The sequence below is a fragment of the Betta splendens genome, chromosome 1, assembly GCF_900634795.4.
Source record: "Betta splendens chromosome 1, fBetSpl5.4, whole genome shotgun sequence".
Lineage (NCBI taxonomy): Eukaryota > Metazoa > Chordata > Actinopteri > Anabantiformes > Osphronemidae > Betta > Betta splendens.
The window spans coordinates 219,284-233,202 of NC_040881.3; the positions used below are offsets into that span (position 1 = coordinate 219,284).

Here is a 13,919-nt window from a genome sequence, read left to right on the forward strand (position 1 = left end):
GACAATAGAGGGATGAAAAAGTATTGTGAACATTGCATTTTAGTGTGTAGCTTGTAAAAATATGCCGAACGCATAGACTAACATTGCATGAAGCTTTGCTTGACAAAACAGTGTTTAATGCATCAACCAAGTTTCTATGTGAAACAGATGATTAATATACGCAGGGAAAGCTGTGTTGTTCCATTGCAGGAAAGAAGAGGACAAAGAGATCAAACTCTGGATCACTGATGGACCCTGAGTGGACACTGCTGACTTATTTAGTAGAACAAGGTCACAGGCTAGCCTTTCTAAATTATAGTTCTCATAGAGCAAGAGTTCTCTCTTAGCTCACGTGCACGACAAAAACCCTGAGCTCATGACATGACTGACTGATACTGTATATGCTCTGCGGACTGACTATGACACATGTCGATGATGTTCTTGTTGTTGATTTTATATAATGAGGGTTTAACATTTTCATTCTGCATCTCCAGTGTGTTGTTGTACACAGGAAGCTCACATAACAACTTCCAGCCCTTCTCTCTACACAGAGCAGCAGTGAAGAACTGTGTCAGCGTAAACATCTCGCTTAAACTAATTTTCTTTCCTAACCAACTTCTCTCCTACTCTTAACCTCCATCCACAGGTTTACTTCAGTATCAAGGAGGGTGTGGTCTTATGATATGCTACAACTGTGGGTTTTTATATTCTCTGATCTTTTGATTTCTACAGTGACGACCTGGAACAAAAAGCAAACTATATGTTCTGTTCAGCCTAACCCTAACCCTAGCTCTGTAGGATGGTTTATGCTGCACTATAGTGCAGATCTTTTCTGCCTCTCAGCTATCAGCTCTCAGGTCACAGCTGGAGCACCAGTCTGAGGGGGACAGAGGATGGTGCAGCAGAAGTGTGCTGGAGCCCTGAACGGTCCAGAAATGAGGGACTCTGTGTCAACGTGAAGGCAAGCTGGGCCAACTGGGTCGCTAGCGGAAAGGCAGGGCATCAGATGAGGTTCCTAGGACAACGCAGAGGGTGCAGTGCCACAGCTTCCAGTACAATTGTGACGGACGAAGGAGGAGTCGATGGAGCCGAAGGAGCTGATGGAGAGTCCAATTATTCCACTTCCAGCTACACTCCTCAAACAATCCTCACCCACCTAATATTGTGGGGCTGCGCTGACCAACACGGCTATAGGGGGTGGGCGGAGCGCCGCCCATAGCTGCAATCGTTGATATACACTGATGTTTGAATTTGCCCGTGCATGAGCTGAATTGCAGATGCTGGATGACGTGGGATCACAGACCTTCATTGATTGACTGTGGTTGGTGTGGAGTCTGTGAAGAATCTGTTGTGATAAAGAGAGAAGAGAGAGAGCTTAGGTGTTCTATTCACCACAGATTTTGTGAATCTTTAACTTTGGCTGTGTCATCTTAATGTTGAAGTTCATGTCTATTTAATATAATGCAGCATGATGAGTCAAAGAGGAGCTTTCTTGGCCGCTCGCTTTCAAGATTGATGGGCATTAAAATGCCATGAGGAGGGGATTTGTAGTATATTTATGTATCATATCATATATTATTATATAGGTAGTGAACAATCTGTTCGGGTCAGGTTAAGATGCAGTGACTGTTCCTCAACCCTTGCAGTTTGGCAGGGTCGTTGTCTGGGGAGCATCTGGGGATAGACTCAGGAAACAGACATTTACATTTACTTTTAGCAGTAAAATTGATCATTGCTTATGAGAGAAGTACAGAGAGTAGATGGGTTCGTGTGAGGTGGGGTGAAAGAGTTTGCGTAAACTGGGTTTGCAGAATCCGTGTTCGCAGAATCTGTTGTTGTTAACAATGATTATCCAAGCTGTTCCTAAGGAAATATTCAAAATGTCACGCCGACCTGGGAAAGGAACTGGGAGGTTGATGGTGGGCCAGATGCAGCTGGAGCTGGACAGATAACACGGCCCAGCGCCAGGACTTTCCAAGTAGCCGAGAAAAACATCTACACGTCCTTATTTGGACATGTGGAAAGATTTTAGGTGGTGGTTAAAAGCAGGCCTTCACAGGCTGGGGTTTTCAGAGCGCTTCGCAGAGGGGTCCGCTGGTAGCACACAGCGGACCTTTTCCGACCTCTCGGTTCTCTCTGGCAGGGGAACAAGCAGGTGAATTCGGTCTCTGGCCTCTCTTGCTATTACTCTTTTGTATCATTATCTGATTGATTTAATTTGTCATGTATAATAAATTTGTATGCTATTGATTTAAACTTCAAAGTTGAGTTCTTGTGAAATCTCTGTCGTGGTTGAAGAAAGAGAAAATACACGACATGCATCATCGGCCTAGACCTGCTAACCCGCTGGGGTGCATGTGTTGATGTGTCGGGGCTAGCCCTATGCTTTGGCACGGAGACCGTGCCACTTCAGTCGGGCCGGGGAAGGAGCGTCAAACCCAGGGGACGCCGGGCTCGTCGGCGCACTGAGGCCAACGCACTCAAATCGTCACCTCCATTAGCCAGCATCCGACAACAGAGACCGCCAATGCTGTGAGGGAGCTGGGTCAGCGTAGCGGCGCACATCTGGGAGAGCAGCAGAGAAAGCAGTTACAGCATTTGTTAGCGGAGTTTGTGGATATTTTCGCTGCACGTGATGAAGATTGCAACAGAACAGGGCTGGTGCAACACCACATCAACACCGGTGAGGCACAGCCCATCCGCCTGCGACCCCACCGGCTGCCTCTTTCCAAACGCCAAGCAGCAGCAGAGCTGATTACCGGAATGGCCAAAAACGGCATCATCGAGCCGTCGGAACGGCCCCTGGGCTGCCCCCGGTGGTGATGGTGAGGAAGAAAGGGGGTAGCTGGCGACTCTGTGTGGACTACAGACGCCTTGACGCCGTCACCCTAAAAGACTCTTACCCACTACCTCGCATCGATGACGCTCTGGATCATGTGGCGGGGTCGTGCTGGTTCAGTTCTCTAGACCTGAGGAGCGGTTACTGGCAAGTGGAGCTGGCCCCGGAGGATCGAGCCAAAACGGCTTTTACCATCGGCCAGGGACTGTGGCAGTTCCGAGTCATGCCATTTGGACTGTGTAATGCCCCTGCCACCTTTGAGCGCCTCATGGAGAGGGTACTGAAGGACATTCCCCGGAGCCGCTGTGTGGTGTATCTGGACGATTTGTTAGTGCACGCCAGAGACTTTGAGGGTGCGCTTGTAAACCTGCGGGAGGTCTTCACCGTCATCCGCCAGGCTAGGCTCCAGCTGAACCCAGCAAAGTGCAATCTGCTGGCCAGAGAAACGGTGTTCCTGGGTCATGTGGTCAGCGCACGTGGGGTGTCCACAGACCAGGCCAAGGTATCGGCTGTCCGGGACTGGCCAACGCCCACCACCGCTAGTGAACTGAGGAGTTTCCTGGGGCTAGCCTCCTATTACCGGAGGTTCGTTCGGGGCTTCGCCACTATCGCCAGCCCACTACATCGACTGACGGAGAAGGGCAAGCGGTTCGAGTGGTCTAGCGCCTGCGCCACTGCCTTCCAGCAACTGAAGGCGGCCTTGGTTGATGCTCCGGTCCTGGCCCTCCCTGACCCCCAGCAGCCTTTCATCCTTGACACCGATGCCAGCAATTTGGGGGTCGGGGCCGTCCTCTCTCAAGGGGGGGAGGCAGGTGAGAGAGCGGTGGCTTTCTACAGCTGCAGTCTGAACCGAGCAGAGCGCAACTACTGTGTGACCAGGCGGGAGTTGCTGGCAGTGGTCCTGGCTGTGCGGCACTACAGACCCTACCTGCTTGGCAATCGGTTCACCCTGTGCACTGACCATGCCTCTCTCACTTGGCTGCTCAACTTCCGGCAACCTGAGGGTCAGGTGGCAAGGTGGCTGGAGGTGTTGCAGGAGTATGATTTCGAGATCCAACATCGACCGGGGCGACAGCACAGCAACGCCGATGCCCTCTCCAGGCGACCCTGCGCTGCGGAGGAGTGTCGCCACCTGCCAGCGTCAGGAAGAGAGGGAGCGGAGCACCCGAGGCAGCCGCCGCCCGCCTTGGAGGCGACCAGCGCAGAGGCAGAGCAATTGTTCACCGAGGAACAGTTACGCATCACCAAGGGGCCGACCCTGTGCTAGTAATGGCGAGAGCCTGGCTGGAAGCTCGGCAGCGCCCAGACTGGACAGCAGTGTCTGCAGAGGAGCCTGAGGTAAAGGTCCTCTATTCTCAAAGTGGTAACTTGGAGCTGCACGGCGGAGTGCTGTACCGATGGTGGCGAGCGCCAGGCCAAGGATCGGACAAACTACAGCTTCTGGTTCCTCGCGCCCTGCGGCCCGAGGGTCCTCCAACTGGTCCATGGAACGGCAGGGGCTGGTCACTATGGCAACACCAAACGATTCGCCGTCTGTGGCAGAGGTTCTACTGGCCTGGCTGTCGTCAGGATGTGGAGCTCCACGTCCACTGCTTTGACACCTGCACTGCTCAGAAAGGACCCTGTCAGCGCTCCAAGGGTCCGCTGCAGCAGTACTTGGTGGGGGCCCCGATGGAGAGGGTCGGGGTGGACATTTTAGGGCCATTTCCCCTCTCGGAGTCCCGTAACCGCTACGTACTTGTTGCAAATGGATTATTTCACTAAGTGGCCAGAGGCGTATGCGGTGCCGGACCAGAGTGCCATCACATCAGCACAGAAACTGGTGGACGAGATGTTCACCAGGTTTGGGGTTCCCGCAGAGCTCCAAAGTGACCAGGGGCGTAACTTTGAGAGCCGGCTGTTTGGTGAGGTGTGCCAGCGAATGGGAGTGAGGAAAACGCGGACCACTCCACTGCACCCACAGAGCGACGGGCTGGTGGAGCGCTTGAACCGAACCCTGGCCACCCAGCTTGCCATTTTGACCAGCCATCACCAGCGAGATTGGGACCAGCACCTGCCTCTGGTCCTATGGTCATACAGGACTGCTGTACAGGAGTCCAGCCAGTGCACACCTGCTGCACTGATGTTTGGCAGGGAGCTCCGCACCCCAGTCGACTTGGTCTTTGGACCACCGCCAGAACCGGAGATAGCTGGCGGCCCGGAGATGGACTATTACAGGCGCCTGAGAGAGAGACTCAGACTGGTGCACGATTTGACTCGACACGCACAGAAGGACGCTGGGGTCAAACAAAAAGAGCATATGACGCTCGCTGTCAGGGGCACACATTTACACCTGGGGACAAAGTGTGGGTGTATTGCCCGGTGAGGAAGGGGGGGATCTTACCAAACCTCTGCAACCACTGGCAAGGGCCGGGGGAAGTGTTGGAGCGGCTCTCAGAGGTGGTTTTTTCGGGTCCAGATGCCTGGGCGGAAGCGGAGGGTGGTGTTGCACCGGGATCGGCTGGCACCTACCGCTTGCCCCGGCGGGAGATGATGACGAGGGTGAGGACGACCCTCCACCTGTCATTTCTAGTGACAGAGACACTAATGGACTTAGGACAATTTTTGACACTAGGGGTGGGGATCGGGGGAGGCCGGTGCGGCAACGGCGCCGGCCTGATCATTTAAGGGACTTTGTCACCGGGGTCTGAGGTTAGTGGGGACACCTAAACCTCTTGGCGGGGGGCTGTGTAGCGATCCAGGGGGGGGGGGGGGGGGTGGGGGTACATAGTTTGGTTGACTGTTCCAGTTCGTATTGTGTTATGTGGCTCTTTTATTTTGAAGCGCAGATTGTTGCGTGACGTCAGGTGTGCTTCCGGGAAAAAGGGACCCGGGAGAAAGGGGCGGGAGTTTTTGTTCTGTGTAGTTCCGGGGGAGCTTAAAGACTGTGGTGAGACCTGTTGTGACCCCGCTGTTGTTATAAGAAAATAAAAAGAAGTGCTGTTCACACCGAGGCTCGTAACAATATTCATCCTGCTGCAGCCAGGTTTCAGTGAGACAGAACAGATCTATGTAATGGTCACTTATCAAGTCATTTATTAAAAAGGATTTAGATGAGAGAGATCTGATATTTAATAACCACACTTTATTAGCTTACTGTTACTTTGTTCCGTAAGAGGAACTGTTTTGATGTTTATTAAATTCTGGTAAGTCACTCCTCTTTGATTTGTTTGTGACTTGTATAGTTTAGGTGGTCGAGAAGCAGACACAGTCTCTATGCAATAACTAAGACTAAGAGTGGGTCGCGGCTGTAGAGAACGTGCAGAGAGGCGTGTAAGACTGCGACTCTGCGTCCTGGGCTCCACTCTGAGTTGTCACGGAGTGGGGAGGCTAAGCAACATGGCCATGTTACTAGAAAGCAGAGAGGCTCCGTTCAACGTGGGATGGACGCCGTCTCTTCTAATCAGCCCAGGTTTTCCCCAAGAAATGCTCCAATTAGCCACAAAGCCCACATCGTTTGCAGGACACCACCTAGACAACCAGCGGTGGAGCGATGACAGCCGGCTATACATGTCATCGCTGGTCACATTGGGGAGGGGTCCAGAGAAAACTACAGAGTCCGACATTGTTTTGGCGAACGAACACACCGACTCAATGTTAGTTTTAGTGACTTCTAGCTCCTGTGTGTATTACGATCTTAGCGTACTTACGCTTATCCTTAGACAGGAGCTTAAGATAAGACTAAATGTCGCCCGCTCTGGCCCCAGGCAAACACTTAACTATGACCGCTGGATTCTCTAACTTCACGTTTCGGACTATGGAGTCACCAATGATCAGAGTGGGTTTCTCAGCGGGTGTGTCGCTGAGTGGGGAAAATCTGTTTGAAACGTGAAGCGGTTGGTGGTGAACCGTGGGCGCCTGCCTAAAGCTACGTTTCTTACGAGCCGTGACCCAGTCGTTACCCAGCTGCCTGGGACCTGCCGGGGGACTGGTAGCAGCTAAGCTAGGAGGCTCCGCACCGGCTAAAGGGACCTGGCTAGCTGGCCTGTTTTCTAAAGAGCGAAGCCGAGACTCTAAGTCTAACAACCTCGCCTCCAACCCTGCAACTAGCGTACACCTATTACAGATACCATTACCATCACTAAAGGAGGCAGAGGATAAGCTAAACATAAGACACACCCGAGCACCGAACAGAGCGTAGAGGGAGGAGGAAAAGGGGGAAGTCATAGCAGGAAAGTAAGCTAGGAGAAAACACTTAGATAAACAGTGTAAATTAGCAGGACGTTTAATGAAAGGAAAAGATGCTTGAGTGTTACAAGCTTTGTTTGCAACTTTTAGCAGTCGCTATCAGATATAAAACGATAATATTTAGAAAACAGCGGAGAGTAACGCTGTACACACACAGCGGCAGCAACCCCAGTAACCGGAAGTGACGCGATACGCTTACCGTCAGTCAGCCAACCACCAGAGCTCAGCTCAAACCCTATACAGATACAAGGAAAATGAACGATTTCTGATTTCTGACATTCATTTATTTGTCACCTGATTGTTATGGGAAAAATTGTCTCTTCCTTATTTCTATGCATTTCTATGCAGTTTATTATACGAGTTATGACTTATGTTCTGCAATTAATATCTTATGTTTTGTCTTACTGTATGCATTTGACATTTCACCTAGATTGTTCAATGGTTGTCTCTGCCTGATAGACTCTCAACTCTAGCTCCCAAACCCAAGGTCGGGGAGTTGTGTCTCTGTCTGTTGAGACTTGGTGCTCCTTTCTCACAGATAGTTGGACGTCAGCGATGCAGGTGTGAGAAAGTAAAAATCTTCACACACACTGCGACAGGGAGGAGATGGTGCATGTAATTTGATTGGGTTAGAAAGACATCTCCACCCTATCTGATACAGGAGGACGCAAAAGGCGCAAGCAACGTTGAGGATCGGTGGGCTCTTTGGCATCACACCTTCGTGGTGTGTTGCACTGATCTCCCCACTTGTTTTTTGGTTTGATTTGATGTGCAACTCGACTCACATCCATAAGCTTTTATTTGCGTTCCCCATTATTTTTATTTTCTTTATTTATTTTCAATAACATCGCACAAAACGGACAACTACATCTCATCTACTTCTTTATGGAAAATTTCCACCACAGAAATTGGCTGTCACCTAACAGATCCCGCTGCAGGTCTCTGGACGAGTGACCAGGTCGATAGTCCTGAAGGACTAGGGGACGTGCTCATCCCCTCCAAACCTCTTACAGACATTCATCAGCTGGGAGGACTTGCTCGACACGCCTGCTGGATCCGCCTCTACGATGGATCCACGAACTCAGATTTCAACTCAAATCCGTATTTGGCTCGGCTCGTGAGAGTCAGATTCCTCTTGATTTCCAGTGGAAAAAAACAAAAGATTGGAACTATTTATTTTATATCTTAGCTGAACTTTCAATTGGTTTGAAAAAAAAGAGGCAAAGAAAAAATTCTACTCTGTTTGGTTTGGAAACACTAAATTTGATTAGGTAAATTAATTAGATCAACGAGACAAAAAAGAAAAAACAAAAATCCCAATAATAACATGTTCTTCCATTAGGCAGGTCTGCTCTGGTTGTGAGAACGGTCGTTGCTAAGGGTGTGGCTTCGTGGAACAGACCTCCGTCTAGTACCTGAGGATAACAGACCAGGGGCAGATCTGTACGCGCAGTCCAAAGGTGTGGACAAGGAAATAAAAGACCGGCTTCTGAAATCGGAACGCTTTGCAGGGGGAAGTGCGTTCTTGTTGAGATACGAGGCGACCCGTGTTCTTAGAGGAGGCCTGACGGGGAGGGACCACTCTCCGAGAACCCTGTCGCTGATCTGAGCGTTTCCCTTCTCTACGTGAGACGTGCCGTGGAGGAGACACTTCGAAAAAGGTTCCGGCCGGAACACAAAAAAGTCTAATGGCAGAAAACCGCCTGGGACGAGCTGAAAGATGGTTCGGGGCGATCTAAGTCTCCCCAGCCCGACTGTCGCAGCAATTACAAAAGTTAAAAAGTAATTTAAAGTAAATAAGTTAATATGTTAATTAGTTGTCGTTTCATGGTTTCCATGAGTGGGAAACTGCGGTTATGGGTTCAAAAGGAGAATCGCTTTTGTCGTGTAAGGACATACGCACCTTAAAGACTAAATAAGAGACAAAATCAAAATACTTGAAAAACCAAAAAAAAAAACTATCAAACTAAAAGAATAGATCTTCAACATCTTGATCTCCCAAATGCAAGTGGTAGGTTCTTTACTTTGGTATCTCTCACTTGTCCTTGTCTCTTCTCCAATTAGTGCAGAATGCAGCTGCACACCTGTGAACTAAAACATAGAGGAGAGAACATAACATACCAGTTCTAGCTTCTCTACTTTGGCGTGCACTCCCCTCCCGCTTGCTTAGATCAGCTGCTCTTGGATGTGCCACAGACACAGTGGAAACTCTGAGGGCATTGGGCATTTGCCAATGTTGGCCCGAAATGGTGGAATGTGCTGTCAGTGCAGGTCAGACAGGCCGGTTCATTCAATGAGTTTAAATCCAAGATAAAACCCCATTTCTCTGCTCTGACTTTAAACCCAGTTGGTGATTTTACTGATTTGTTGATTTTTAACAGTTTTAACTCTTCATTATTTTCTTGTACTGTTTAATTTTTTGTTTGTTTTTTTTATTGTTAAGCAGTTTGGTCAGCCTCTGCTGTTTTAAAAGTGTTGTATGAATAAAAGTTGATGATGTTGATAAATCAATAAATAGACGTTGGACCAGCAACCGAACCCTGTAGATACACTTGAGTCTAATGGTGTCAGCGGCGTTCAAGGTGGCGGACCCACATGTACAGCTCCAGACAGGATTCAGGTAGAATAAAACAGGTTTTATTCTTACTCAGGCACGGTCAATTCAGGCAGGGTCATACATGGTGAGGCTCAGCAACAGTACAGATAAGGTGCAGGCAGGCGCAGATCCAAAAAAAAGGCAAGATTGTCACCAGGTAGTCACGGCAGAGGTACAGAAAAGGATCAGGCAGGTCTCAGGTCAAAAACAAGCAGGAACGTTACCAGGTAATCACGGCAGAGGTACAGACACGGACCAGGCAGGTCTCAGGAAACAAGCGTCATGAACAGGATCAAGATTGGAGATACGCAGACACAGTAACGCTGGAAAGTGGTGAGCACACACATAACAATCTGTCGACTGGCTTGGGTGGGAACTGGAGCTTATATGCTGGTGACTGATTACTAATGACAGGCAGGTGTGCGTAATGAGAGCCAGGAGTGACTGGAAACAGCTGTGACATGAACAAAACAGGAAGTCCTTCAAAATAAAACAGGAACAGAGTCAAAAAGTAAACAAAGACAAAAGGTGACAGTATAACCACTGGTTCCACTGAGGAGCTTGGCCTTCAGTCCTACATGTGAAACGTTTAGATGGAGGTGAAGGACAAGATGGAGCTGATCACTAAGAGAGATGCCGAGAGGCCGATGGAGGAGAAATGTGATGTCTGTTCCTGAGTCCAGTCAGACCCTGGCTGCAGCTTTTGGATAAATTACGTTTTACGTTTTATGAATAATATGAATATGTGTCCTAGTGTCACTGGACATTTTGAAGGTTGTCAGTGTGTGGAGAACTGCAACATGTCTCTGTGTTAGAGTCGACCTCAGCTCGCTCTGAATAATTCATCATTCCCCTCAGAGGTGGAGGAACTGGAGGTGGGGGGAGCACAGAGCAGCAGTGCAGCTGATAAAAATTTAAAGACTGCATCTGAGCACTTTGGAATATTTGCGAACGGAGTTGAAATCTAGAGCTGGCTGGTTTTAAATCCACCAAATGTCCTGAGCTCAGGTCACTGACATCTACTACTATCTATTTGTGGCACTTACTGTACCTTTGAGCACCCATCGACCTGTACTCAGGCTGTGGTGGCACAGCAGACAAGTCATTTAATGGCATTAGAGGCAGAATGTGCTAAAGCACCAACTCTAGTCTTTTGGAGCTGTACGTTAAAATCTGTAGTTGACAGCACCATGACATAATCACATTGTAAGGATGTAAAGAGCTGTCATATGCGACTCAAACTGTAGCTCAGTGGATTTGATGTGGGTCAGTTTGCTGCCATCTCATAAAACACTTTCATGAAGGATGTGGGAAGGCACAGGACGTACACCCAGACAGCCAGTGTTTCTGCTGCTGGAGTGTAGCCACACATTTTACTGTTTGGTAGTAGTCTGTGCATCATAAGAAATCTATGGCTTCTCTGAGGGGAAAGAAGGTGATGGTCAACACCTCATTTTTCTATCAAATGTTGTGAACTGTCTGGAACCTTGAGGACTCAGATCAGAAACTTGTTTTCCCTCACGTTGAGACATTTTACCTTTCAGGCCTCATAAGCCTTACCTACGGAACGATGCAGCACATGAGAAAGATGATGATGATGATGATGCAACCTGCACAAGTGCTGTACAGCTGAGTCCATGTCGATTTCAGAGAAATGATTGTCTTCTGTCTCTTCCAGAGTAAATGACCCGACACTGCAGCCAGCACCTGTTCTTGAAGCTCCTCACCTTTAGGTGGATCTGTCACCTGTCCAGGATCAGCCTGTCCATCAATATCTGGATCATAAAGGACTGACCTCTCATATGTCTGCCCCTCATTAGGAGGGACCTCCACATTCCAAAGCCCAGGACCAAGGTTCTGTCAAAAAGCATTAGCCAGAAACCTCCACCACTGCACACACCTGGCACCCTGGGTGAGCTCTGTTCAGAACCTGGCAGGTTTATTTAGAATGTCTGGCCTTTCTTCTAAAGGGATTTATCATGATCCATAAGCTTCTGTATGTCAGTAAACAGATTCAGTTTCGAAAAAGCCCTTTAAAATGTCCACTCTCTTAGACCTTCAGTCTAACAGTCAGATCTGTATGTACAGTAAGCTTTGTGCAGTTACAGTAACTGTTATAAGTCTGTCAGATTGTTTGAACTGATTTGTTTTGACTTCAGTTGTTACTTACTCTTCTGGCCTCCTTCTGTCTCTTCTGCAGAGTACTGCTGGTCCTCTGATGGCCACGCAGCAGCAACACCTACTGTCCACAGCAGGAACGACGCCATACATCCTCATGTAAGACAGATGTAATGTATCACTTCTAAATTTGAATGGTTAATAAGTCAAAGCAAAATTCAATTAGACCTAAAGGTCATGATTTCAGTTCTATTTAGAATATTTGCATGACAATAATTCACAACACAATCCTCCCAAAGCAACAGAACTCAAAAATATAAAACAGGACAGGTTCTTTTATTGATGTTGCAATTTGTTGTTTGCTTGTTTGTCAAAAACTGGTCGGTAATACCCCCACCCCATCCCCAACATTCCACGTAAGTCCTCCCCACATCGCAGACAACATCCAGATGTTTTGTTTCAGGGATATCAAGTTGGACCTTTGAGTACTGAACCCACCAACTCGTTTACAGGCCAGAACAGTTCCCCCATCTCTTCAGTCTGGATTAATGTTGTCAGTTATCGCGGTTGGGGTTCTGCACCGGCAGGAACCGGTGTTAATTCATTGTCATAACAGCTAATTCTTAAATGTAAATAACTTTGATGCCCAACAATTGCAATTAACAGACAGGAACCAACATGTGTGTGTGTCTAAGGTAACTCCTTTCAACTTTATCCTATCAGGGGTCTCCACTGCAAATTAATCGTATGATAGATTTGGCAAGTTTTTATGCCGAATGCTCTTCCTGACGCAACCCCTCTCTGAGGGGATTCCACTGCACCATGGCTGGGGCCTTTATGTGTTATGTATGTATTAATGGTTAAAGCTAAACATTTGAATAAAGGTGACAACAGAAGCACCATGGTGCAGGCATCTTTCTCTGGGTCCTGTAGAATATCTGATCTAAACCTCCTGGTGGTTGTGTCTCTGTCAGATGGAACCTTGTTTCTCCAAAGTGTTTAACGGCTGTCCTCTCGAGACTCACTTCCCTGCCTCCTGGATCAACCCTCACACCAGAGGTAACCTTCTCTGGCCCTGACCCCACTGACCTTCCACAAGATACCTAAGCTGATTTGTTCCTTTCACACTGATGGTATTTCCAGTGTTTCCAAGTGTTCACTGTAATTTCATATTTTAGATTAAAAATGTAATATATAATTTAATAATATGTTGTTGTTGTAATAATATGTTTGTAGGCAATTATGACTTCCTTTAAAACAATATTATATAAACACAATGTTTGTGTCACACTACTTTTTCAAAGAAATACGTTTCTGAACAAAAAGTACTTAAAGTGAATGGTGTGAATGAGTTACTGTACACTGACTTGAAATGACTAAAAATTACATATTTGCATCAAATGCAGTGTTGCAGTTATTTATTAATCATGTAAGAATGATAGTTGGAGAAACAGATCAATGTGAAATCAATGTAGTGGCCTGGTAGCTCAGTAGATAGAGCATTAGCCTGGGATGTAGAAGACTGTAGGTTGCAGAATGCAGAGTCCACAAACAGGATCCTGGCATACAATGTGCAAGGAAGATGCCAGGTGCCTCAGAATGTAGTGCAGTCCCAGGTTTACTGCATCGTCAGCCGACCTGTTTTTCCATGTTTGTAGGCAATTATGACTTCCTTTAAAACAATATTATATGAACACATAAACAATGAAATTGTTTATGAACAAAAAGTGCTTAAAGTGAATGGTGTGAATGAGTGACACTAACTTGAAATTACTAAAAGTACATATTTGCATTAAATTTAATTGTTTTACTAAATAAATTGTTTATTATAATGCAGATAGTGTTTTGTAGCTTTGAGCTGTATCTGTGTTCAGGAAACACACAGCTATTAATACCGAGACTTTTAATCTGGGTAAATTGTTTTGAATGAGGGACCACACCTGATTGGTTAACTACTGAGTTTCAATTATTGTCAGTTACATTACTAATAAATGCCATATAAAAACAGAATGTTCATGTCATGATCCCGTCGGCCCTGAAGAGCTTGTGCTAGTTCCCATCGGCCCTGCAGAGGTCGTGCTAGTTCGCCTCGGCCCTGAAGGGGTCGTTCCAGTTCCCGTTGGCCCTGAAGAGGTCGTTCCAGTTCCCATTGGCTCCACG

General features: G+C 47.6%; 1 long non-coding RNA gene across 1 annotated transcript; it reads left to right on the forward strand.

The window, feature by feature from the left end:
- The first annotated feature begins 11,507 nt into the window (after positions 1 to 11,507).
- LOC129604692 (uncharacterized) lies at positions 11,508 to 13,502 on the forward strand. Its single transcript, XR_008695785.1, has 3 exons — positions 11,508 to 11,553; positions 11,842 to 11,918; positions 12,734 to 13,502. It is a non-coding gene; the product is annotated as an uncharacterized LOC129604692 (long non-coding RNA).
- The last annotated feature ends 417 nt before the right edge of the window (positions 13,503 to 13,919 follow it).